The following is a 23,264-nucleotide window of genomic DNA, read 5'->3' on the forward strand; positions in this document are numbered from 1 at the left end:
GAAATCAAACTTTCTGTCTGGAACAACAGCAAAGAATGGGATTTGGAGTTCAACATCATTTTGTATTGGATGCGTGCTAGTTTTTGTGTGATGTTTGTTTCAAGCAAGGAATACCCCTCCTTCTCTCTCCCTATATATATAGGTGTATATATATATATATATATGTAATATATATATATGTGTATATATATATATACACACACACACATATATATACACATCTTTTTATTTTTTTTCTTTCCTTAGGGCTTGATCTGACACCCAGTTCTTGAGATGCTGAAGATGTAACATACTGAAATAACAGCAAAGATACCATTTAATTTCACTTTAATCTGGATGAAACTGAACTATTCAGTACTGGCCTTTCTCCCTTCCTCTGTCTTGCTTTTTTTTTTTTTTTTTTTTATCGTGGGAAATACAAATTAATCTTGTCTGCTGGAAGTATCCCATGGAACAATATCAGTTTGCACTTAAGGAATATCAGTGGAACCAAAGAGGACATTGTTGCAACACAAAAATGCTGCCAAGTGTTTTATTATAGTCCATCAGATTTATTTTGATTCAGATGATAGGATAATGTAGGCAGGAGACTGGTAATTAGAACTCTGTTGAATGTTTGCATTGACTCTTAAATCCATTTGAACCGAATAAGTTGCTGCTTTGAATAAACTTTATCCAGTCTTGAGTCAAATGTTGTTTTGAACAACAGGAAGGTAGGCAGATACTTGCCGGATGTCTTCATCAACCTTCCTTTTTCATATCCCACGAGCCCTGAGGAAAATAGGACAGAACAGAAACCCAGTTTTCTGGCAACCCTCATTGTGAAGAGAAGGCATGAAACCTACTTGGTGGCCTTCTGAAAGATGGGAAAAACAGCTAGCTGATGCTCTTGCAAGGCAAAGTACAGCACAGGAGAAACAGAAGCAGAAAGGAAGTCATCAACCCACTCACCTCCTGGGAAGGGCGTAGGGATAATTAGTGACTGTTTGCAGAGGACTTTTGGAAAGAGAAATGATAGATTAAGGAAAGATGAAAAGTTTCAATTATTGACGTTGTGTACAAACAACAACTCTCCCTATGGAACCATCTGAAATCAGATAGGGATCTCTGTGTGGGTGGGAAGCAAGAATTTATAGTCATTAAGGTTTTGTGCATTGCTGGGTGACCAGTGAAATGGCCAGCACTTTGTTCATGTTACTCAAATAAAGGTGAAAAATCCTCCAGTACCTGATGAGCTGAGCTCCAGGGATGGATTGTCAATATAATTGAGAGGGAAGCCCTGTGCTATTAACAACCCCAGTAGCAATTTTGCACATAGAGTCATAGAATAACCTGAGTCAAAAGATACCTTACAGATCATCTCTTTCCAACCCCCTTGCTGTAGGCAGGAACACCTTCCACTAGACCAGATTGCTCAAAGCCCCATCCAACCTGGCCTTGAGCACTTCCAGGGATGGATCCAGACCTCTGGGCAACCTGTTCCAGTGCCTCACCACCCTCATAGGGAAGTTTTTATTCTTGATAGATAATCTAAACCTACTCTCAGTTTGAAACCATTCCCTCTTTTCCTGTCACTACATGCTTTTGTAAATAATCTCTCTCCATCTTTCTTGTAGGGTCCTTTCAGGTACTGGAAGGATGTATTCGGGGTTACGTCTGCGATTTATCCCAGAAATTGGGATGCCAGCCATAGTAGGCAGAGAGAAATTGACCTTTTCTTCCTTGGCAATGTTGTGCATGGTGCATACTACATGCTTACCCACAGCATAGAACATGGAGACGCAGGCAATTAAATGTTGTTACCTTGAACCTAAAGGCAGGTTAAATCAGTAAATCTCACTTGAATGGCAGCATTTTTGTCCTATACTGCTGATAGTCCATATAAGAGAAGGATTGGAAACAGGGTTTTTTGAGAACAGAGATGCTCTCCTGTCAGTTCACATAATCAACAAATTGTCTGCTACAACTGTTTTCTTTCTCTGATGAAAGCACTTAAGTGCTGGAATGGATTTCCTTGAGAGGCCATGGAATTGCCATTGTTGAGGATCTCTAGAACTTGACTGGACAAGACTGAGTAGCCTGATATAAAAGTGAGGACTGCTTTCCTTAGAGCAGGACACTGGACAAGAAAACCTCCAGAGATCCATCTCAGCTTCAATTATTCTATAATTTTAAACTATGATGGAATCTGAATTAAGGATGGCATTATATGAATAATATCAAAACTTCATTGAAATATCCATGGCTTGTGTAGATTTATTTCTCTAAAATTTATTTGAATGCTTGGAGACAGACCTATATTTAGGTATTTCAGTGAATCTAAGCCTTTTATTCAGCATGGTAGTTTGGTGAAGTTAGATCGCTAGCAACACTCAGCAATATCAAATTTGGTTATTTTGTATCACTGGTTTCTTTTTCCAAACTCAGTACTTTGAAGGACACTCTGATTCAGGCCACTTGATTCCAGCCATAAGATATCTTTTAATAACTTCTTAATGCAGTATAATACACACAATAAACTATTTTATAGGGTTTATGTATCTTCCATCCCAAGCCATTAACATCAGTGAGACCATTTTAAGCCACTAGCTCTGTGATCTTCCACCAGCTACCAACTGAAAGGGAGATGCTGTAGCACTCTCTGACTTGTGACTTACAGAGTGATAGTATTCACACTTCAGAAAAAAATGAGTCCATTGTCCAGGATGGCCACCTTTTGTGAGTTCAAGGACATAGGGGAGTGCGAACTCTAACCCCAGACTGGTGTGCACAGAGCATACCCATGTCCTTGTGCCTGTGAGATCCTGCTACTGATCACAGTCAGCTTGGCTCTGTTTTCTCCCTGACTCTATCCATGTCGTCTTATTCCCAGTTTGGCTTCATCTGCTGCCCTCCAATGATCACAGGCAGTTTCTAGGATGTCCCTTGATTTAAACTGCAGACAGTGTTGATAAAAGGACAGTTTAGTTTGTAACAATCTAAACCACAATAGAAGTAATTACAATGTGCAGGACTACTTGTTTATCTCTGAAGTTCTGAAGAGAATAATATGTAGCTTCAGTTGCATTGCTCCAGTATGGAATGCCTGACCAATGCCATGTACCTGTATAACATCAGATCATCTCAGAACTGAATTTTCTTCCCGCATATTCTGTTTGCACACTTTAATACCTTGTATCATGTAAATTCATTGGCAATGAACCTTGTTACAAGCACTGGACTCTTCTAAATGAAAAAGCCCTTTTATATCCTGTGTTCCCTTATTTGAATTTTAACCCACTACTTAAATGTAGCATGTTATCTGTGTGCAATAGTGCACCATTCTGGAAAGAAAAAGTTAGAGTCATAGGATGGTTTGTGTTGTAAGAGACCTTAAAGCTCATCTCGTTCCAACCCCCGTGCACGGAACACCTTGGAAGGGACACCTTCCACTAGACCAGAGCCCCTCCAACCTGGCCTTGAACACTACCAGGGATGGAGCATCCTCTGGGCAACCTGTGCCAATACTTCACAGTAAAGAATTTCTTCTGTATATCTAACCCAAACTTCCCCTCTTTTTGTCTGAACCCACTGCCCCTTTCCCTACTGTTGCCTGAAAATTGAGAGCAGAAAAACTCCAGAAAAATTTAGTACAGATAAGATAGAGAGTAGGTCTTTAATGAAGGCCTTCTGGCACAAGGAGTGCAAAAAGGTGCATGTCTCTGTGTCCAGGGTTTTCACAATTTATGGTCCAATCTGAGAACCACCTGCCCCCAGATCTTCCCACCTCCACCAGAAACACCTCCTTGGAAATTGAGTCACAGGTCAATGAGGTTTTGTATGCTTTCTAATAAATGGTGCATGTAAAGTTCCTCAGAATGCCACGATTCTTAATGTACAAATACAGCCATAGGTCAGCATCAGCTTCACTCTTTGGGTCCTATTTTAAACTCACTGCTAACTCTAAAATGTATGCAGAAGAGATAACATGAATTTCTAGCTTCTTGAAGACATTCAACCACAATAACTATTCTGACTTTGCTGAAGATGGAGAACGTACTTCTCTTTTAGTTCACTGCCTTGAAGAGAACACTCTATTTTTAACAAAAGTTGTACTGGAAACATATTCATATCAAAAGAAAAATGCATGACCAGCTACTGTGAGGGGAGTACATATGTAACTAGTCAAGACGTAGTGTTTAATTTCTGCAGGATCTATCAGAAACAGCTACATTCAGTATGATCTATTTTGGTGTGTGTGTGTGCAAAGCCAGGTCTTCTGTACCAGAACTCACTCCCTCTGTGTGTGTGTGTGTGTGTGTGTGTATTCGTGTGTGTGATTATTAGCATTTCTCTGCTGGTGTACTAAAGCACTGCTCAAGGGATCTGAGACACATTACAAGTGGATTTGAATCAACACAGACTTCTTTGAAAACATAAAGAAATAAAAAATTTGAGTTGTACAAACCTAAACTAAAAAATAGAAGCTTTACCCTGCATATGTTTGCATTGGTGCTAATGAAACATTTAAATGTGTCATATTAGATTGCCCTGATGACACAACTTTTCCCCAAGAGATCTATAAATGCAGATGCAATCCTTTGCCAAAATCTTCCTTTCTTGCCAAGTACACTGGATCATTTCCAACAGACTGCATACATCCAGCCATATGTAAATACAATATTTTCTGACTAACTAAAGATCAAACGGAGTTGATAAACTTATCACACGTCGGTATAAACCTACTGCATTCTGTCAACGAATCCTCACAAATTCGTCACTTTTGTCAAGGTGTTGGACATTTAATGCTACTTTGTTTTGAAGTTTGGTATTTAATTACACTTAATGTTGCCAAACAGACAGAAGTGGTGACATTTTAAACACAGAAGTGATTAATTAGCAAATTGTTATTTTTATGGTCATCCTAAACACCCAGAATGAGTGTGGTCTAGTAAACAGTACACAAGGTAATCTTTTTACAAGTAATTACAATGGCTTTACCAAGAAGTCCATCCTTCAAGAAAACAGAATTCCAGACAATGTGGAAAGCATTCAAGCTAGAGATCTTGAAATAATTAAATATTTAATGGACTGAAATAAGGGCCAGAGGAAGGGGGAGCTCATTTGCTTTTGGTTTTCTGGAAAGCTTAGTATTGCAAAATATGCAGTATTGCTAAGTATTTGGTATTGCAAGCCCTTTCTAGAGCTGATGCTTGGAAGGTATGAAACAAAGCTGTGGTCAAAACCTGCCCTTTTTTCACTGTTCCAGCTTTGTGCTGGGATTTACCAAATAGAACTCTTCAGAATTAATCTCAAATTTGGAAATAGGAATATATATTTTCTCACATCAGTGTAGAAACTTCAATGGTTGTAGGAAGCAACTGTTGATTTGTATGGTAGAGAAAATGAAATTTGTTGAAAGAATGAGGTAATGTATGTTTGAAGTCAGAGGTATTAAAGCAACCTGAAAGGCTGTGTGTCCATGTGATGGACTGGGAAAATTAATTTCAGAAAAAAATACCCCTTGTGAAAGTTCATCCATAGGACTGGCAATAAAACCAGTAGTGCTAATTCTCAGCTCCCATTCTGCATGTTGGTGATGAACTGATGTTACCTATCACATAATGCCCCTTTCTTCTCCCTTGGCATTCAGTGTCTCAATTCTTCTTGTTTAAAAAGCAGAGGAGCAGGAGTCACACTTGGCCATCATGTTCTTCTTCCACCCTACAGTTACATCTGATGAAACCTGAGCTCATTCAAACACAGTGGTAAAAAAATCTCACTGAACTATCAGGATTCCATAGAATTTGCAATTTTGTCAAATTTTTAATGTCTGTACAAAGCCACAGCATTGCCCAGGTGATACTGAGACAGACACAAACTTAGTTCTGCTCATGGACAACACTTGCAAAAAACCTCCAAAACACCCAAACATGTTAGAGTGGCATTTAGCATTCACTAATAACCTCTCTCACCAGGACTTTTTTAAACTTTAAGTTCGTACTGGGCTAAAACAATCATACGACTGCTTGAGAGTTGGATTGTGGACCAAATTGACAAATACATCCATCCTTTAACAGAATCCACCCTGTGGAAGGAGGATTGAGTTGTGCAGAGATGTATGGGTGACTGCACGTATTTAACATGTTAATAAAACTTGCTTGTGGGAAGTTTGATCAAAGCAATGAGTTGAGAAGAATATCTGATCTGAATTTTTCTGCCATGAAACCATAATATCAAAAGCTAGTGTACCTGTGTACCTTTGTGTTATTGTTTTTAGACCCTTACAATAATAACAAGTTTCCATGGTAGTTATGAAGTTTGTTTGTATATATATGAGTAACTAATTTCAACACTTTGCAAAGCCACAAGAATATATGAATACACAATTGTGTTTCTAAAATTTTGGGTAAAAGGAATTTTCAGAGCTGTGAATGGAAAGGTCATTTTGTCCTGAGAGTGAATCCAATTAAAGTCTGTGCTGAGGCTAAGGAAACTAATTGGCATGTACATTAAAGCCAAACCCAAGCCTTCTCTGAGCATTTAAAGACAGACATGAATTTAGGCAGTTTCAGGCCATGAATTTTCCAAGTTGTGTTGGAGGACTGTCTTAAAGCTGCATCAAATGAAAAAGGAAAAAGTCATAGCAGAAGGAGAAGGATGGGAGATTCATAGATTCATGTGGAGATTTTTTCCTGACACTGTAATTTCCAAAGCAACAACAACAACAAAGCAACAAAAAATCACAGCCCTCATCATGAATCAATAAAAAACATATTTCCATAACATTTTTATTATTCTGATAACAACAGTTTGACATTTTTGCTTTGGCTAAGTTAAGTTTTTCCTATCTATTGCTTGCCAGAAGAAAAAAAATTCCATAATTTTCTGCCATCTGCTGGCAACTGTTTATTTCTGATTATTAATGAATGTGCACTCAGGATCATTTCAAGTTGTCAATTCCGAATTTTGCTAGACAAAACAGGATAATGGTTCTGATCATGTCCAGAAAGGGTAAGTTATGACAGTAATAACAAGAAATGTTTATTCTCTGGGTTTTTTTATGATGAAGTTGTTGACTGTGAAAGGTGCCACAGTGACAACCACGATGCATGACGCTTCTTAAAAGGTATCTACAGTATTCAGCACAGGAACCAACCTATTCAAATTCTAATCGTACAAAAGCCTTCTGATTACCTGCTAGAGAGGAGAAATCTCTCCACTGGGTCTCTGCATGACCCCCACCAGTACTCTGTCCTTTGCATCTTAGACAAATTCAACCATGGCATTCATTTTAGATCATGTGCTAATTGGACTATTTGCATGTAATGCACTGGTAAGTTTATTTTAATGACTTAGATATAGTTTTTTGAGACTGGAAAATGGCCTTCAGCCTAGTGTGTCTGACTGTGCAGGTTTATCTTTAATCTCACATGCCTGCTATTTTCACATACTCCAAATACTTTTGCATGGAAACAAAAAAAATTGATGTATTTCATAGTGATTGCCATCTATTTAAATCAGGTTTTTTTAAAATCTGATTAACTCTCAGTTTATTTCTTTTATATGTGCAAGTTAGAGTTGGGATCACTCTTCTCTTGAATAACACTATAACCCACCAAACAATAAGTAAAAAAAGTTAATTTTAATCCAAACCATTTCATTGCATTACAGTATGAATGTTTGTACCAGGACAAGAGTGGGCTGGGACTGCATTTTCCACTCCTGATGTTTCTTTAAATTGATCAAATGCTTGCCTTAGGCACTGATGAGTCCACACAGAAGAGAAAAATTGAAGTGTTGAGCTTTGGGGAAAAGAGCTCAGAGGAAGCAACAGTGGGTCAGAAATTTCCTGACATTTAAGCCAATCCATCATAAAACATAAACCAGAAAGAAAGTAAACTTTGTTAAGTCTGATGCTTGCAGACATAGGTTCAGTTGGAGGGTCCATGGCAGTTTTGCCATTATCTAACTGGTTTGTTTACTCCAAATAACCATGTTGACTCCCTTTTTGTATAACCTATACCTTAGATATGTCATGGTGATGGTGCTTTTATGCCAACAGTGACTTCAGACCAAGGAAATCATGTTATATTTGTGGAGGTTGTTTTGTTGGTTGGTTGGTTGGTTGGGTTTTTTTGGTAAAATTTAATCAACAGAAAAGAACATTTTTAATGACTTGGATTTGAAAATCAGTTAATTCAAAATACCAAAGCAAAATCTGGGAGTTTACATAGTAGGCTGGGGTAATTTTCTCTCATTTAAATGGACAAAGGAAGGTGGTCATGGCTTTGCAGACTGTTTGCAGGGGAATGGTGGGTCTGGGAGGCTCCAAACTAAGCTGGAGGTAATTGGGATCAAAGTTCTTGAAAACTGTAAGAGTTTTGGGAAGAGAGCTTGGAAAATTAATAAACAGAAGATGGCCCTTATCTCAAATTTGTGAGATTTGCAATATCTCCTTCAGTAAATGGGAAAGAACAATATTATACCAAACTTTAGGAGCTGAACAAAAGCCACAGACCACATAAAAGGTATTAGTTGTACATGCCTGTGTAGTCACATGTAAACTATTTGTATGCTGGTTGTGCACATGCATACTATATTTATCTTTGTGAAACTTTGGCTGCCTAGTCACCACATTACTAAACTCAGTGACTTTTGAGTGCACTCAGGCAGATGTCTCATTTCCCAATGTTCATTTTCACAATAGGGGCAGCAGAACAAAACCTAGGCTTTTACCACCCTAGTGAAAAATGGGCATTTTGTGTAAACTGGTGGAGTAACAAGAGCTGCAAGCGTGAGCACACATCCTTCTTCTGCCAGCTGTGCTGCACAGACAAGAACTGTTGGTAGAAGGTATAGATATCTTTAACTGACTCATGTGTCTTCTGAGTAACCACGAGCTACAGCCTCCATACAAAAAACTTGTGAGTTAATTCAAAATGCTCTCACTTTTTAAGTGTTTGTTCTATCTGTCTGATTAAGAACGTGTCTCTTCTAGCAATGCTGCAAGGTGAGAGAATTTTGACTGGCCAGATTTTCTTACCTCAGGTGTTCATTTAATGGCTTAAACTGGGGCTTGTTCAAAGTTACAAAGGAAATGTGCAGATGAGCTCTTACACAGCCTAAATGGTTTAGGAAAATGATTCCTGTCACTCCAATTGATTTTGCACTGTGAGAGATGAAGTAGCATTTCAATCAGCTCAGATGAGCAGAGCCAGTACATCACTGCCACTGAAAGACGGACCTGTCTTGCACCTCCTGTTCCCAGCCATGCAGCTCAACCTCTTCTTAGATCGTGTGAGAGCCAGTGCTATTCACTAAATCAGCTGAAAAGCAAGAATAAAGTATGTAGAAATACATTGTAATTTGATGTGATGCAAGCACTTCTGTTTTCCCCTTTCCTGTTTCCACAGGTTTTACTCCGTCTTTCTCAGTAACTAACTGTATGCTAAAAGACACATGGGAGGTTTTGTGTCTGAGTTATGTTTGCTTGAGTAAAAGTCCATATGCAGCAGAAAGCTGATTTTCTTGGCCTTTACAACTACTTTTGATGCACAGCTGGGAATTTTGGTGAGTCTGGTGAATCTGGATAAGTAAAACTTTTTTAAAATTTATTTTATTCTTTAAAAAAATCCATCTCTTTGCATGAGCTGCACTTCTCTTTTCATCTTGGTTTACCAAATGATTTGGTGCCAACTTTGGTGCAGTGTCTTGTCAGATGACATGCTTTTCCTTGTGTTAGAGATGTGTTCTTCCCAGGGTGTGACATCTACCTCTGTTAATCTGGGCCATTTGCTGCAAAAGAACAGGGAAACAGAACAGAAGATACCACTGTTTATATTTGACAGTTTGAGCTGGTGATCTTATAGGTCTTTTCCAACCTAAATGATTCTATGATTCTTTTCTTGAATAAAAGAGTAGGGTTTCCTTCAGTTACCTCCTTTTTCCCTTTCAACATATCTTCTACTTTCTCCGTTTTGTATTCTGCTTTCAGAAAGATTATTTTGCAGATGGAGAGAAGTGAGTATAGATCCTGCACTGTTAACCTCAGTCCTATAAACATCTGTCAACTATTCTCTCCCCTGATTTTCTCTAGTAAAAACCAAGTTTTTAAACATGATTTTAATTTTCTTTGTGCTGAAGACATACTCCTAAAGGTTTTCTACAATTGTGAGGTTTAGTAACTTGTTAAAGATGAAAGTTGATATTCTCAAGTAAGCATATGCCTTCAGAAAGTGAACAGAAGAAATTTCTTCACTCCTCCAGCTCCACACATCCCTTTAATGCTGTTAAGCTCATAATAAGCAGTGATAGTAAGTACAGCTTAAAATCACACCATCATTTGGTGCTACAGACTTGAAATTAGGGTTTGGGAGATCTTCCCTTTCTCTACTCTTTTACTCTTTCTGACTGTAAGTGGTAATTGAATATTTTTTAAAAATGTAGATCACAAAATGTGATTAGATACTGATGTCTTCTTTTTTGACCTCTTCAATTGCTTTTACAAAATGTTTTAACACAAACCAATAAAGAGTTGACAGGGATGACCTAAGAGTGCCTTTGGAGAAATATATTTCCATGAAAGCTTGCTAACCCTGTACCCTGTCTTGTCGCTGTCTTACCATTATTTCCATTACAATTTATTTGCTACTAGAGGCTTAGGTCTAAGAAAAAAATGCAGTAATCTTGCCTCTTGTAAGTAGCTGGTAAATGAATACAGAATTTTGACAGATGACAACATTTTTTATAGAACTCAAATTAGTAATTTTTTTTTTTTTAATTCCCAGAATTGGCAAGGAGACAGAATTTTCTCCATCCCTGGACTGAAAAAAGTGACTTTTTTAAAAAAACGTTCTGTTGTAGAAACATATAATTATGTGTGGGAAGACTTGGCGTGGATCTCTTCCCCTTTAGGGATCTGAAGAAAACAAGCTTTTTCAAATACCCTTAATAATATACAGGTAAATAATAAGTTCAGGCCAAATAACTGCTAAATATGAGAAAACCAGCATATTTCTACTCCTACTACTGACCAGAAAAAGATCAGTGATTACCCATATCCTGACAGTGATATTTTACACAGATCTCTTCACTGTTTTCAAGTGGGAGATCAGTGCCTGGGCTGATGGCAGGATGTAGACCTTATAAAGTATTTCCTGATGAAAAGAACACTTTGGATTATAGTATAGGCTAAAATGTCATTTAATGAGATGGATTATGAAAGGTGGACTTCTATCTATTCAGGAGTAAGTATAAAGTGACATGAGATATCCTGATGTTGCAAAAACCCCCTAATCTAGCATATCCCTGTGTCAGTAAAAACTCTCCTTAAATTCCAACTAGAAATTAATACAGACAGGGGTTGTGGCAATAGGGAAAAAAAGGCTTAAAAGGGCAGTACATTAATATCCAAGCCTCATTTGTTTACTTTTCTGTGGACATTCCAACTGGGTTTCAAATTGCTTGTATGTACATGATGCAGAAGGATGCTAACAGCTGTGAGGGGGAAGGAGGGACTGGTGGAAAATGAGGGGGCAAAGGCTGACCTGCGGCCTGTGCTGAGTGAAAGGAAGGTAGAAGACATAAGTATCTGCCATCTAGAGAAAGTGGAGATGGGAAATTTTGGCACAGATGTTGCCGCATAGTTCTTCCATGGCAAACAAGTACAATTATGCAAAGCATTATTTGCATCTTAATATCACTTTCTTAAGTTAATGGTAACAAACCTCTCTTACGAACAGAGGCTGAGAAAACTGGGGTTGTTCAGAGAGCTGGGAGTACCCTCCTTTCATCTGCTGATGCTCATTGTAGGCAGAAGTTAACTTAGAGCCATGTAGGCCTGTTTGTTTGCTCTAGTGCCTGTGTCATAAAAAACCTGATTGGAATGAGATGTGCTGAGATATCAGCATGTTCTTTTAAATTGTACTTTGGAGAGGAGCAACTAATAAGCTGCTATGCTTCCTTGTGCTTTAGTACATCTTTCTAATTAAAAGACGTTGAATGGTCCTGAGTTCAAGAGGATTTTAGAAAGTAGGCAGCAGCTTCTGTCTTCTCTTGGCTGTATAGTAGTTCTCTGTTGGTGGAGGGAAATAATAAAAACAATCTTTAATACTTATTTTAAATTGGAAAATATGCATGTTAGTATGTTTTTTTTTTCCATATCCTAATTTCATCTTTACAGCTTTTTGAATGGAATCATGTGAATATTTTAGGATGTAATATAAACTCGCTGCCCTACAAATTCCTAGCAATATCCTTCAGATCAGAAGATGGCACAAAATTTAATTTTGCTGTTTTAAAACTTATCCATTTACTGGGTTATAAGTCCTTCCTAATTTCTACTTTCTATTGTAGTGGTAATGACTGCAAAAGCTAGGCCTGGATTTTCTTTTATTTCTGACATGTGAGTTCTACTGTGGACTGCATCTGCCAAGCTCCCAGGAGCACCATGGAGTTTATTGGTAAATTTTGTAACACCATGTCCTGGTGTCACATGGAAAGGAGCAGAAAAGATGAATTTTCTGTCCAACTTGTATTAATTTATTTTTTTTGTCGGCCAGTGTCCCCCAGGAGGTGAAAGCCTTTTAATGTCCAAAACAGTCTGTTAGCTTCTCACCTAATGAGACTCTTCCTTAACGGGTTCACTGAGACAGACAGGACATTGGATACCTTTTTAAATTAAGGGACTGCCCTTAATAGCGGTAGGAAAATCCCTCAGTAAGTTTTTCCTATGAGTTATTTTGCTGTCGATGAAACTGTCAGCACCTAGAAACAGAGTCACTCTAACAGTTCACAAAAAACCATGGTTATTAATACAAATTTGTGACAACTTATAGGGTTTGTGATAATGTTTAACTGCAGAAGTTATACTGAAACCATGTAGCAACAACAGCAAGGCTGGGCATGAGCACGCACTCTAAGGCAAAGCAACTTACAAAGAATATTAATACTGCAAAACCTAAGCAAAAACTCTAAAGCAAAGCCACTCACAAACCACAAGCTTTAAAGCAACTTACAAACAACTTACAAACTTAAAGCTAAAACTGAAGCCATACCCTAAAGCAAAAGCAGCCTACAAATAAGACAACTTACAAAGAATAAGTAAAGCAAAGCTTAAGCACCCTCCCTAAAACAAAAGAACTAACAAAGAATAAGTAAAAATTTTAAAGTACTATGGAGCAGAAGTAAAGTCAGTGTATATGTATAAAGTGATTGTTCATCCCAAGGCATCCCGAGAAGGTGGAGGGAGAGAAAGGTAGCTCATTGGTTACCTCCACAGAGTGGATGGAACTTCTCCCTGACTTTTGTTTATGTCCAATCTCTTTTTACACCTTTTTCTTCAGGCAGTTTGAATGGCTATAGTAAATAAACTAATTTTGGAGTGATAGACTGATGAAATAGGCCCAAGGGTCCACTTCAGTGGACCTGGCAGAGTTCCTGGCAGCCAGGATGTTCCCAAAAAAATGCCATGTTTTCTCCCTATCACTTTCTTCATTTGAATCCTTTTATCAGTTTCTGGGAATGTCTTCCGAGGTGCAGGGTTTTTCCAGGAAACTATGAGGAACCCTTTTTCTTTTTTTTATGTGGTCTTATCTATCACCTTACACCTGGTTTCGGCCAGGACAGGGTTAATTTTTGTAGTAGCCAGGAGGGGGCATGGCTTGAACCCAGAGGTTATTCTATACCACCTTACATCATTGCCGGGGTGGGAGGAAGGGAGTCTCTTCCAGAGTTGGCATAGCATAGCAGAGGGAGCAATGAAGTATTGTCTGTTGTCAGGGAGTTTCAGTGTGAATCATTCTGTTCACCTCTTTTTTGTACCTTCTTTCATTAGTATTGTTGCCCTTATTGTTTATTTTCTTATCTCATTGCTGTTTCCAGTAAACTGGTCATATCTCAACCAGGATCTTTACCTTTCTGATCTCCCATTCTGGTCTCCATCCCACCTCATGAGGAGGGGGAGGGAGGAGCCAGCAAGTGACAGTGTGGTCTGGAGACTCTAAGTGGGAGCACTAAACTGGGGAGTACCATTCCTAAACCATGACACACCACTGCCTAATAAAGTACCTGGGAATGCTGGAGGGCAAAAAAGGGAGGTGAATGAATTTACTGCTACCTAAAGCCTGTATAGTCACTGAACTCGGGCACTGTGTAACAAACTGTCCTTTCCTGGACTGTAAGACTTTGAGGTCAGAAGGTTGGAAAGCATTCCAGGAACAGTCTGTTGTGAAAGCTGTCATTTTGTGTTTTGCTAACTGGAATCGAGGAGCCTCAATTGTCTTTCCTATTTCATTTATTTATTTGCATATATCAGCAGTATCACAAAACTGTTCTTTCATCTCTGTAATAGCAGGCCTAAGTAGTTTGCTTGACCTCTAATGAAAGTTTGTGGGAGGGAAAGATGCCAAAGCTTCTGCCCCACTGTTCATAGCTGCAGCCTTATCTCATCTTGTGGCTCTGAAGGCTGCTTGACTTTCCTCAGAGAATCAGAAGTGAGGCCCCACAGGGGCATTGCTATCTCTGGGCTAATGAAGGAATGAAAAAGGGAAAAAATTATCGTAATGATGATTCTTCAGCTTCTCAGTTACCAGCATAATCTGCCTGGATTGGGAAAACATTTCCTGAACTTTTAACTGAAAAGCAATCTGTCCTCTGTTTGTCTGTCTTTCTCTGATTTTTCTTCCCCTCTAAGTCATGGAAAATAGAAGTTGGAATAGCCTAGTACAAGATGTGCTATACTAAGAAATGATCTGTTTTTCTGTCATAGGTGGTATTCAGCATTAAAAGAATCAAAGACAAAGTGCCAATGCCATCCAAGCAGAAAACTATGTTGCTTTGACTGAAGGGCAAACCTTCATGATCATATAGCTATTACCCTGAAGTGTTTTAGAACACCAGAAAGTAAGTTTTAATGTGGCTACCATTGCCAGCTATCTGCAGGTCAGTTTTGCCTACCCATGCACAAGCTGAACAGTGCCCCACTCCAGCTCTCAGGTAATTTGAATAACAGTATCAGGGGTGGTTAACCTTTCACTCTCTGCTCATAGACTTCTGTTTGGATTTTTGCATTTATAGGTCCACACACTTTATTTCAAGTTCTAATTAATAATTCCTATCTTCCTTTTAGTCTTGGAGGAATTCCCACTGCTCTCTGCTGTGTTCTTTCACATACTGGTGCTGATCCAGAGGAATAAAGCATTCAGCAGCAACTAGAATCCCACACTTTTGGCTTTTTCCTTATGTGTGTGCAGTTGTTTTCCTTTGCCTCATATGTACAGTTTTGGTACTCTGGCAGCTTAGTAAACCAGAAAACCCTCTTCTATTCTTTCATCTGGTTTCATGTCTGCTTTCTCCCTTAGTGTGTGCAGGATGCCTTTGTTCTAGTAACAGCAGTGTTCCTTCTCTGCTGGTGCGTGCACCACTTCAAAGTAATGATGGTATTATCAGCCTACAAAGTGACACTTTCCTGATCACTGCTTGTTAGTCAGATAATGCTAACAGCTTTTGGAGTCTCTAACGCCTACTTAACATTGACTTCTTATTCCACACTGTTTCTTATTCCAGCTGATTAATGTTGAAGGAGTCATGGGCTCTCTGTTTCTGAAAAGCAGTTTACAAAAGATGAGACACAGGAAAACCTGCTGATTATGAATGGCAAATTTGGGTTCAATGTGTAGGGGAAAAAATAATATAACCCACGCAAGTATATTTAACGTAAGGCAAAGCTAATTCCCTCAGAAGAGCTATTAGGATACCTCCCATACAGGCTTATTTGCCAGCCACTTGCTTGTGTGGCTGATACTACATGCTGAAAATGAGGGGCCAAAATGTGACCATACTTTCTAAACAAACACTCTGGTCACCCCTGTGTCTAACTGTAGCACACCTGTTAGCAAGATTAGCCACTAGCTGATTCCAAATTTTTCACCTTTGGGCCCATGTGAGGGGATTCGATTCACATAATGTAAACAAGACTATTATTTACATTAACACTCTCTTCAGAATAGGTAAGGTTGGAAAGATCTTGAGTAACCTAATGCAAATATTCTGTTCCTATGGTCCCAATTTCCTTTCAAAGGTCTGTGGGACTATGTCAAAGAGAAATTCCAGAAGTAGGCCTAAATTCACTAGAGACATCATCTCCTGAGTCACTATTAAATTAAGCTCTGTACAGCAGCTTTCAGAATTACTTAGTATGTCTTCTTTGAAGGTAAAATGTCCTGTGATCCAGAAATTTGTGTTTCTTGACAAAAACTGGTCAAGTTTCAGTAACCTTTTATTGTCTTGTGTGAATACAAAGAACTCTGCTTGAGATAAATTTGGCCTAATAAGGCCATAAAACCCCCACAATATTTGTGCATAAAAGATATTTATACATTTCTTAAGTGTTTTACCAAAAAAACCCACAGCAAGGACAGACAGACTAGAGCAATAAGCAGGAAATGTATCATTAAAGTTATGGAAGAGGCTGCTCTCACTGCCCATGTCAGGGGCAGAGAGATGTGTTTTGGACTAAACTGAGGAGCAGTCACAGTTCCCACTGAATAAGAACAACCAAGTCTGTTTATGGGAGTTACTGTTGGTCAGTGTGTGTGCATTTTGAATAAACTCTGGATTTATGGGGAAATCATTAAAAAAGTAAGGTTTGTACATTCTGAGAAAAGAAACTGTTTGTCCCTTCCTTATCTTAACAGTGCCCAACGTTCCTTCCCTGTGTATATACCCTTTGTTCTTACACTGACCATGGAAAAACAAAGCAACTAGTGGTAGCAAAAAGATAGAACAGCCTTTACAGGAGAATGGAGGGAAGAGCTAGCAGAGACAGCACCAGGGTGTGCGTGATGATGTCTATAGATCTGCCTGTCTCCAAATGATTAGCTTAATTAACCATTGCTTGCTCTGCATGATTGTCAGAGATTCTTCTCGTGAAAAATAGCCAGCAAGAAGTTGGCTTCTTGTTACAAATAAAGAGATATTGAATTTCTTCCCTTTCATAAAGTTGCAAATGCTTTAGGACAGTGATGTAATGTTGGTTGGCTGTGTGGAGAATGTAATCCCGCCTGTACGGCTGTGAACCTGCACACTAAACAGGTGAAGATTCAGTTGCATGGACCCACCTCAGTGTTAGAAAATTGGTGCTAAATTGGGGTTAGATAGGGAAAATGATGACTTAGTGCAACTGCAACTCCTGGACTTGGGTGCTGCTGAGGCATCTCTGGTCTGCAAGAATGCTGTCTATTACCTGGGTGCAGTATTCTCCTCTCCCGAAAGGTGTAGTCAGTCTTTTCCCCCTTGTCCCAGGGCTCCAAGAATGATTCTGTCAAGAGAATATTTACCATGTGAAATAAGTGTTTGGACAATGCTCTCAGGCACATGGTGTGATTCCTGGCACTGTCCTACACGGGGCCAGTAGTTGGACTCGATGATCCTTGTGGGTCCCTTCCAACTCAGGATAGTCTATGATTCTGTGAAATTATCCTCATCCCTTCTCCAGCTTACTCCCTCTTCTTTCCTCTGCAGTCCCCTGGAAGAAGGACCTTGCTCTTAAGGGCAAATCCAAGTGCTTTGTGGTTGTCACCATCTTATCTTTCCATGTAGGCCCTGGCATAAAGGGAGCCTGGCCCTGCCACAACACAGCACCAAAGCCACCAGCCACCAGTAGGCAGCAAAAACAATTACACCCTCAACCCTTCACCTCCAAGCTGCTGCCCTCTGGGGTATTTTCCATATTGCAGGTACTTCTTCCACTTAAAGAAGCTGAAAAAATGGCTAGGTGGTACATTTCCTGCATGGATAATCTCAATGATTAGGACTTCTAATCACCTACCTGATTCCCCACTGGAAACAGAAGAACAATTTAATAACTGCAAAACGTAGTGGCTAATTTCTCTGTAGCAGACCACACGGCACAACAAAAAAAGTGTTTTAGTCTCTAACCATGAGGTGATCTGTGCTGGTAAATTGCAATACTTTGTACTAAGGCTTGTTGGTATTAAAATATCATCATCATGTATGGCAGGAATCCAACTTCTGAGGCTTGCCAATAGAATCATGAAAGGGTAAACCCCAAATTTGCAGGATTCATTCTCAGCTCTATTACTTTTCTAAAGAAGGTCCTCTAATGGATAAATGATACTTGCTTTTCAGCTTATATATTACAGCAATATTAGGTTAAATTTTTCATAAAGGATTGTATTAGCAAACCATTTTTTTTGTGCATATTTATATTTAACAGAGGTTTTGTTTTATTACATGTAAATTTTTTTCTGTCTCATGCTTTAGGGGTAAACTCAAGTATTTGAGTATTAGTTAGCATTAGGCACAAAAACCTGATCAAGAATAAGCACAAGTTTCTTTGCAGAGAAACAGATTTGGTTTGGGGCTAGCTTTCTTAGGAAAAAATATGAGCTAAATCCTTTAGTCTCCAGTCCTGCAGGTGTTTTTACACAAATATGATTGTTTGCGGGGCAAAGATTTGTTAGGCCTAAAAACCATAAAAACATTTACTTCAGCAACTCTATAAACAACTCCCAAAGAGAAATTAAAAATCATCTATAAAATTATGACAAATAAAGATCAAGAGCTAAATAAACAACATGTTGGGTGACATCTCTCAGAATAATGATTGGTAATAAAAGGAAAAAAAATAGAAGTTTACAACTTCTAAATTTTTTACATAGTTTTTCTTTTACACATTCTAAGTAGAGGCAGATTCACTGGCTTAACATCTGCTAGTGACATTGTGTTTAAATTAATACTGTCTATGTAATTTAGAGCAAAATGGCTGTTCTGTCAAATTTATCTTGAGGTAATATCAAATCCGAATGGTCTCTGGTGGAAATCTCAATAAATATTCTGTGTTTGCTTTCTTTCAGCACATCAGTTATAGCTATGTGTTCCTGATTTGCAGGCAAATGTTACTACATGTTGGATTAGTGGGCTTGGACCGTCTGTTTACTTCTCTCAAATACTTACCATCATCTATTTTTCATAGTAGTCTGGAGTCTGTGTAGTGTGATCTGTGAAAAACAGAGGACATCTTCACTATTATTGCATTAAGTTTCTGATTTAGTATCTAATTTTATTGCTAAAAGATATGTTCCAGGCTAATTCTAATGTAGATGTTTTTCATTTCTGTGAAGAAAAAATGAAGGCAGATTAGTTTTCCTTGCTAAGAATATTCATTGCCCTTTTCAGTTTTTGTTTTAGGATCACAGTGTATTCATTACATTATTTAAAAAAAGTAGGAAATCAAACCTTGTGTAAAGATACTGGTTCTGATCTGGACATTTAACTTCTGTGAACTGTAGCATGGGTTTCTGCTGCCTATCCAAAAATGCTTCTAGCTAAACTAAAAGCCAACCTCAAAAATAGTGCTTTGAGCAATACACTACTTCCATATTTTTTGGGAAAAGTGGATAAGAACTTCTGGGAAAGTTACTATTTCTTATACATATAGTAAAAAAAAAAGAGTCAATCAACAATATTGCATCTTATTTTATCATGTAGCTTTTTATGCTCTGGGACCATATCCCTAACAATTGCAAGACTATAGAGAGTTATGGTAGCTGAGGTTTTGGCAGTATTTTCCAATTGTACACCATATTACGAGTGGCATGTTATTTCAGTGCTAAAGTTTTATCATGTACCTGAAGCAGATGGAATATTCTTCCCGATGTAGAAATAAACAAAACCCATGAAATACTTGCCACCAATCACTGTAAATAGTTACCTCAGGTTTATTTTCTTCCCAAGGGTGTTGTTTGCTGGAAGCTACAACACTTTATGTGTACTAGAACAGACAGTGTGTCGCCATTGTACTGAGTACGTGATTAATAAAGAAGGTTATTTTTAACAGCAAAACAATATGCTATATTTAGAAGTAAGCAGCAAAGGTATACAGATTTAGACATACTAAAATGCTGTAGATGATCTTGAAGAACACAAAACTTAAATTTTTGTTGCTTTGAGCGTAGCTATTCTGGTAAATTAGGTTAACGGGAAAGACATTGAAAAACAATCCCCCTTGTTTCTTATGTTACTAGCTAATTATAAACTTTAATGGATCAACATAAGAGAAACTTGAATAAAATTGGTTTAATTAGTTTAAATGTGATTTTTAGTTGTCTTGCTTGATAGTTCCCTAGGATTTAATAATGTTGATTTTGTGGTTTAGGTAGTATTTCATAGCTCATTTATGTTAAGATTGGCTTTTTCTACCCCCACAAACTTCTGGTCATGATCATATCTTAGCCCAATGAAAATGGATGAGTCCTTCTTTTGGGATACATTCTAGAAAAATTAACCCTTTTTAATGTGAATAAAAAAATCTGATAAAAAATGGCAGGTAATCAACTGGATACTAAATAGTCCATTGTTTAAAGTGTGTCTTGCATGCTTTTAGATGTTACCTTCATGAGGGTAGAACTCCTGGATGATAAGACCTGCTAGATCAAAGCACAATCATTTTGATGTTGTCTGTTAATATCCAGCCTGAATCTAAGATCCTGTGATGAATATAGCATAGATGCAGCCTTTGCAATTGGAGAAGTTTGTCTTCATGGGCTTTGTTGCAAGATGGTAGGCCTGGAGCTCATCAGTGACTCCTAAGCAGCAAAGTCAAAGCCTCATCCTACAGATGGCTGAGAATGTGGAACCATGTTACGAGATTCACTGAAATTCAATAGAACTCTGTGTGAACATCAATATAACAGCGCTGTCTCTGTGTGTTGACTGGCAGTATTCAGGCCTTAATTTGTTAATCTGTACTCTGTGTAGATGGTATTTCACACAAACTTTAATGTTTCATTCGGGCCATTGTAAAGGAGTCATCAAATTGTATGGTAAATGTTTTTTGCAAATGTGCAGTTTCTTGGCAGTGCAGACTTGAAAAATCAAATACAGTGAAGTAGAAACCATATGTATAAATATTGCTCACAGCAAACCCATGTAAAATCTTTCCTTTGGAATAGCATGATTATAGTTGCGGAAAGGAAGAAAACCAATAATTGGAGCTTCAAGAAAAGAGTGAAAACAGAAGACTTCAAGAATTTGGCTTTATTGTTATTTTTGTTGTTATTTTTGTTGTTACTGTTGCTGTATCGTAAACTCACAAAAAAGACTGTATAGCGTTGAAATATTGTACTGAACTAAGATGGAAAGTTTGCAAAACATCACAGAAAGTGAATATGACTTGAAAAGCTTAATAGATTTTTTTGAATGGTAGCGGTATTATTAAGGTTTTTATAGTAATTTTTTGAAATATTTAAATAACTATGAACCACAATGCATTTAGAGCTCTGGTGTTTCTTTGAGTCAAATGTAACATTTTGTTCTTGATGGATAACTTATGCTTTTGACTTGATTAGGTACAGTGAAGCTAAAAAGAATTCTGTAGAGATATAAGTCCTCATTTTCTTTACTGCAATTCTCAGCATTTTTTTGAATAAGGAAAAATATGCCTTTTATTTCAAATTTTAATTAAAGTTTTGAAGCAATTGATTGAGCATTGTTATGAAGATAGTTTCCTTCCCAGTTTCATATTTTTTCCCATCAAATAAGCTTTCTACAAATATACAATGCACACCTAAAACTGATGGCAGAAAGATATTGGTTGTGCAAGTGTCTTTTTAATACATATATGTATCTGTGATGGTCCAAAGTTTTAGTCTTACTCTTTTTGTGTAGATCATGTTATATAAATAAACCTTTTCTTGTTTATAATAATAGAATTTCAAAATGGAATGATATGCAACATTGTTCTTAAAAGTAGTGATGAGTTTAAGACATCTAACTTGCAGAACACCTGCTCTTGCAGAATTGAATCTTTGGTACACTCATTTTTCTGTTACACTAAATGCTGCCTTTTCTGTACTCATTATTGCATTCCAACACCTTTTTCCCTAACCTCACATTCCTGACTGATATTTAGTTGCATACAGCGTCTTTTTTAATATATTGTTTGGCACTCTACACTGTAAAGTGATAGCATCCATCTACTAAAAGCACTTTGGAATATTTTTCACTGCCAAGGGCCTTGGTCAGATGTGCATTGAATGATTAACTCACCATGATTAAGACTTCCTCAGGTGAACTTAGAAGTATTAAACCCGATCAGGTAATTTGAAGCTCCAGGAGAAGGTAGCCACTTAACTTGCCTTTGGACGTGCAAACAGCTGGCCGATTTTCTGGTCCATGCAGTTCCTGCCTATGGAGCTGCTCCCCTGTCCTCTTGGTGGAGGCTGACAGGAGAAGAGGGAAATAAATATTTGACATACAAGGAAGAACCCACCATTTACAGTTAAGATTCTATGATCTGTAATCATTAACTTTGTTTTCTGGTCCAGGTTCTTTCCGGTGCCCGTCACCCAACAGGAACTGCCAGCTGTAAAACAGGGCAGACTGTCTGACTCCACTTTGACTCCTGAGTGACCTTGCAGATTACAGCTGATGGGGCCAGGGACCACCTGCTGAAGGCAAGCAGAGTCTGAATATTACAGAGGGGGAGGCTGTGAGGTTTACAGAGAAGGGTTTGATAGCTCTTCCAAGAAAAAAGGCACCTCTGAAGTCCTGGTAGTAGGGCAAGTTGTTGCGCTCTGAGAGCCTTCACCATGGGTAATCTGTGGGGGCCACCAAGAGATGAGAGCTGGACAAGGCACTTGAGGAGATGTGCAGCAGTTGTGCCACCTAATGTCACTCAGTGACACTGTGTTGAGGCCAGTGAAGTGCACTCCCACCCCATTGCATTAGTCATTGCTGACTGATGATGGGTAGAACACAAAGGCTTAATCTGATTTCTCAAAACCTGGAATTTCTAAATGAAGAATGAAGGACAGTAGTCCAGAACTGTAGAAAAGTCAATTAAAATTCACAAAACCAAAGAGGATAGTATTTACCTGCTTAAACCTGCCTAAAGTCCTCTTCCTATTCATATGAAACCGTTTGAAGGAAATTAACTAAATGGTCTCTGTCTTTAGTTCTCCAAAACTCTTAACCTTGGACATCACCTAACAATAGGATGCGTAGAGAATGATTATTTCTGGCTTTCAGGTCTCTTCTCCCGGAGGACCCATGTTTGTTCATTTTGGGAAGGAATTTGGACATCAAAAAAAATTCTAATAATGAGAAGTTATTTGGAGAATATCCACTGGCTTGTTTAGCTTTCTTGTCAACAGATCAAAGAAAACTTATTTAATTTTTATATAACGTTCATGTATGCATACTTCCTTTCTCAGTAAAAGTGGTAACTTTACCTTGACAGCGCTTTTATTTGTTTTGTTTTA

The 23,264-nt window shown here is 38.2% G+C and overlaps 1 long non-coding RNA gene across 3 annotated transcripts; it reads right to left on the bottom strand.

Moving 5' to 3' along the window:
• Nucleotides 1-550: 550 nt before the first annotated feature.
• LOC116782701 lies at nucleotides 551-22,227 on the bottom strand. Of its 3 annotated transcripts, none has more exons than XR_004355322.1 (3): nucleotides 22,051-22,227; nucleotides 18,958-19,001; nucleotides 551-771 (listed from the first exon to the last, which is right to left on the bottom strand). It is a non-coding gene; the product is annotated as an uncharacterized LOC116782701 (long non-coding RNA). The 3 variants fall into 3 exon arrangements; XR_004355323.1 differs by lacking the exon at nucleotides 551-771 and adding an exon at nucleotides 8,930-9,777; XR_004355321.1 differs by lacking the exon at nucleotides 551-771 and adding an exon at nucleotides 14,319-14,507.
• Between the last annotated feature and the right edge of the window lie 1,037 nt (nucleotides 22,228-23,264).

Source organism: Chiroxiphia lanceolata, chromosome 2 (assembly GCF_009829145.1).
Source record: "Chiroxiphia lanceolata isolate bChiLan1 chromosome 2, bChiLan1.pri, whole genome shotgun sequence".
NCBI classification, from domain to species: Eukaryota; Metazoa; Chordata; class Aves; order Passeriformes; family Pipridae; genus Chiroxiphia; species Chiroxiphia lanceolata.